Source organism: Cyanistes caeruleus, chromosome 3 (assembly GCF_971803275.1).
Source record: "Cyanistes caeruleus chromosome 3, bCyaCae1.hap1.1, whole genome shotgun sequence".
In the NCBI taxonomy this organism is placed as follows: domain Eukaryota; kingdom Metazoa; phylum Chordata; class Aves; order Passeriformes; family Paridae; genus Cyanistes; species Cyanistes caeruleus.
The window spans coordinates 7,987,289-7,991,966 of record NC_141703.1 but is presented as its reverse complement, the minus strand read 5'-3'; positions in this window follow the sequence as shown (position 1 = coordinate 7,991,966).

The following is a 4,678-nucleotide window of genomic DNA, read 5'->3' as shown; positions in this document are numbered from 1 at the left end:
TTAAAGCTTAACTCTCAGTTTATTTTCGTCCAAGACCAAAGGAGCTCGCTACTTATTCGGGAAGCTATTTAAATACCTCCCCCGACCTCCCCTCGGGGTTATGAACGTTTGCTGCTGGAGAATTTCACAAAGGTATTTGGTACCGTCGCCCCGGCTCACCAGGACGCACTGCGGGAGCCGGGGAGCATCGCCGAGGGAGAGGGGGGATGTGTTTTGAGACGCTGAAGGGAGAAGACCTTTTTTCAGCCAGGGAATAGCGGTACTTCACACTCACTTCGTGGTTTATTACTACGGGAGGAATCTGTTTATAGTCAAACCGTATTACATTGGGCCGCATCGATTTTCCAGCAGTACTCCCCACCGATTTAATTGTTTTTAGGAATGTCAATTGCAGCTCTCATGTTCCCTGAATTCATCAGTGTTCAAATGATAAACCTCATCATCGCTCTAAATCGTACGGCAATCTGCTCGTTACGGGCTGCCCGTCCACCCCCCGCGCCCCCAGCCCCGCACACCGAGCGTGTTTCAGGGTGCATTAAACTTCACCAGAGCCACAGCACCGCGTTCCTGCCTTTCTCTCCCTCTCACAGCCCCTCCACTCCATCTTTTAAGTTTTACTGTCTTAAAATGAACGCACTGAAGAAATACACCCCTAAATTAGTCACGGCTCCCGGTTTCGGGTTCTACAGCTCAAAATCCCCACTGCAGCGCAGAGCAGACAAAACCAGAGGGGAAAAAACCCCAGCAATCAACCAACCAAAAAATTTAAAAAAATCACCCAAAAAAAAAAAAAAAAAAAAAAAAAAAAGCTGAAACTGCGGACAAGGCGCTGGAAACTTAGTGGCTGCGCTGATCGCAGAAGGCAGGAGCAGATGGAACCCTTGCCCTCTGCGCCCGAGCTCGGCCAGCCGCACACGCGTGGGCAGCTGCGGGGCATCCCAGAGCCCCCGGCCGCCGGGCTCCGAGCGGCGCTGCGGTTCCCAAGGGACACCGGAGGCCGTGGAGGGACAGGCGCGGTGACTGTCCTGCGGCAGGGACAGGGAGCCGAGGGTCAGTGCGGGGATGTTCCCGGGAGGACGAGAGCAGCCCGCGGGGGACACGAGGGCCTCGGGCGGTCCCCTCGGGGGAATTAGCGCAGCTCTTTCGGCAGATTTTCATTCCGCCGCTGCGGCTGCTCGGGAACCACTTTCCGCGTCACAAACATGCCCTGCGGGCAAGCTCAGCCCCCACCGCGGTTTCCCTCCGTGGCAACCTTGACGCGGAGGCTCTCGGCCCTCTGGTTCCCAGAATGACAGTGCAGCGCCTTTACGGACAGCAGATTAATCTGCTCTGCAAAGTCAGGCACTATCGCTTGGGGCGGCTGCAGGGTTCTTTGCACGGCTGGGAAGTGAGGTGGGAGATGGCAGGCCGGTGGCGAGCCCCGGCGCTGCTCGCGGTTACAGGGAGGGCTTAGCGGGGCCAGCCGCGGGTGGGAGCGGCTTCTCCCCGCGGCGGCTTTGGGATGTTTAAGGCGACAGCAGCGTCCGCCCTGGGGGGCACCAGTTACCCTACAAACTCAGGTCGGACATCCACCCTCGGGCTAATCAGACGTGCGGGCAGAAGTCGCGGCGCAGCGAGGAGATCCCAGCACAATAAAACATCAGCGGCGCTGGCGCCGGGAGAAAGCCCGGCCGCTGACCCTTCGCTCCGCTCAGAAACCCCCAGGGCAGGACTCGGTGCCGAGTCCCCATGCAGGGCACCGGCCCGCTCCTCCTTCGGGGAACGCCGGGGGAAGCCTTGGCCCGCCGGGAGGGCTGCGAACCTCGCGGAGCCGGGAGCGAGCTGAGCCCCTGCGGATGCGGTACCGGGATGCTCATCCCATACCGGTACCGGACAGCTCATCTCGCTCCCCGCCGGGCCCGGAGAGAGGCGGCCGGGGAAAGCCGTGCGGCGAGCATCCATCACCTTCCTCTGCCGTCTGCCGCGGGCAGCCCTCGGCTGCTGTTTATTTTGTTATCAAATCAATTAAGCTGCCGCTCTCGTATAAAACGGGGGCGGGAGGGGAAGGAGGAGGAGGAGGGGGTTTGGAGTAAAACTATGGCCACTCCTTTGACATCGTCTCACCAAAGCAAAGAGCTCCTCCTGTTGGAGAAATGATTTCCTGCCGGATGGGAAACCCTCACAACACGCGAGGGATTTCATTAGTTTGAGTAACGTGGCTTTATGCCATACTATGTAATTATTTTATTTTATTTTATTTTATTTTATTTTATTTTATTTTATTTTATTTTATTTTATTTTATTTTATTTTATTTTATTTTATTTTATTTTATTTTATTTTATTTTATTTTTATTTTATTTTATTTTATTTTATTTTATTTTATCAATCACTTATCTCTGCACCAACGACCATGCCAGTCACTTGGTGCAAATGCTCTTCTGTATTCTACTTCTCTATTGCCATCATGTCTGGCCACAGGTGCCTGGTCAAACACTTCAAAACAGTGGACCCTTCCTGTGCTTTACATAATGATCCAGCTCTCATAATACCAACATAATATTTGGCACCTTGTGAGTAGCATTGAGCAGATGTAGGGCTTTTTGGCTCGATCCAAAGCCTCCCAGAAATCTGTCCCAGTAGCTGGATCACTGGAAAGGTTTACATTGGTTCCCAGAGGCCATCAAATCAGCTCTCATGCAGGACAATTTCAAATCCGTGCTCCACTAAGTTCATGTCCATGATTATATTAAAAGTTTTTTTAAACGTAGCAATTTCTGTTAAATGAGGTAAGTTGAACTGGAGACCCAGTATAATTACAATTGGTATCTTTTGGGGAATCCCTGGTAGAAAAAGCCAAGCATTTGATGAGCAAAGAGATTCTCCCAGAGCCTTGTGATTTGCTGAGAAGCATCCTCTGAAGGCGGTGTCTGGCTGGAAGCACCGATCTGGCTGCCAGAGGAGAGCACCTGGCCAGCCCATCCTGCAAAGCACAGCACTGCTGGGTTTCAAGAGGGGCTTCTGCTGTCTCTGTCTGGAAGAGCTCTGCTCTTTGCCACTCTAGCTGCCAACCATTTAAGACTGTACCCTAGTAAACAGTGATATATTTGCTTTTTTATAGCAGTGCAAAGAGGATCCAGATCTCCCCAGTCACAGAGTGCTACGTTCTAAACTTACCCTTGTTTAGTTTAAAACCAGCTACAACACTCATTGCAGATACTGATATCAGGAGAAAAATGGTGCTCTTGCTCCCTCCCTGTGTTGTAAGAACTCAAGACAAAACCCAGTGCACTGGATAGGTACATCATGGGAGACACTTTCAGAAGCCACTGATTATAAAAGCCTTAATTTCTGGGCACTCAGCTACAGCCTGTGTGGAAAAGTGGGTTCACTTGTAATCAGCAGCTATTTAGAAAAAATCCAGCTTAATTCTGGTCAGTCAAGAATGAATAAAAATGCTAAAACATGCACATGCAGTAGTGTTGGAAGATGGTGAAAACTGAGCAGAAGGTGTACTTCAAGATGTTTTCTGTTTCTGCACCGTAAGATTATCCATTTTAAAATAATTTACTACATTTGCTAAATACAGTTGAGTTCTGTTTTTTAACCAATGACTGCACTGTCTCAGGCCATCTGCTGCTCCTACCCAATGCTGCAGCAGCCCAGATCTCCATGAGATTATAGGGCCACATCCTGGCCAACGCAGAAGTGCACTCTCATTCACAGTGGGAGAGTGAAGCCAACAGCTGTGATCTTAATGTGTCAACAAAACAACAATTCTGAAAGAAAGACATCTTATTATTTTGTTCTGTTTTAGTGGTTACTCTTTGCTACCACTTTCATCCTCTCTCAGAATTTAATGAAAAGAAAAAAGAGCATCTTACCTAGATCAGACACTTCAAAAGCCATAGAAATAATCAATGAAATTGCTAGTATAGCCTTCAGCTACCTATGAGCATGATTTCACCTTCTCTGTGTTACGTCATCCATCACCCACAACCCACACACCTCCTCCCTCTGTCCCCACACAAGCTGCATAACCGTGAACTCAAAGTGTGCAGTGTGGTTTGCAGGAGGAGCAACTGTGTGGATCAGCAGTGCCCTGGGAAGCAGCAGGAATTCAGGGTGTATGGTCTCAGCAGCTGGTGGGAGAGAGCTATGTGAGATGGTGCAAATGTTTTTTGTTTGTTTGTAAGTGGGAATCTATTGTTGGAGAGTTCATGGTTGGGAGAAATTCTCCCCTACTCGCTGTGCTGGTGTGAGTTAGGTGGTGCACTGAGGAAGTATGATGCTGAATTTTGTTTTCTTGGCAGGAGAGGTTTGTGTGTGGAGTTCAGGAGAAAGGTTTCAAGTGGGAAGGGAGGGAGGAAGCCTGTGGGTTCTAGAAGTCGGTGGGGTGACATGCCAAACATGAAACTGTGGTTAAGGGCTTCAAAACTCAACTGAAGGCTTGGCTAGGGACTTCATGGCTTTCTAATGTTTTTGTTGGTGGGATGTGCCACGAGCAACTTTAATAGATTTTAAACAATATTTTTGGTTTGGTGGGATTTCTGTGCAAACACTGACAGATGGCATGGGTAGCTCATGTATTTTCATCTCTGTTCTTCCCCTAGTGTCTTGCAAAGCCCTAAATCATCACATACCACCTTGCTTTCTGTGTGACCTCTTTACTGGACTCCCCTTCTCTCCCTCCTTTTCCAG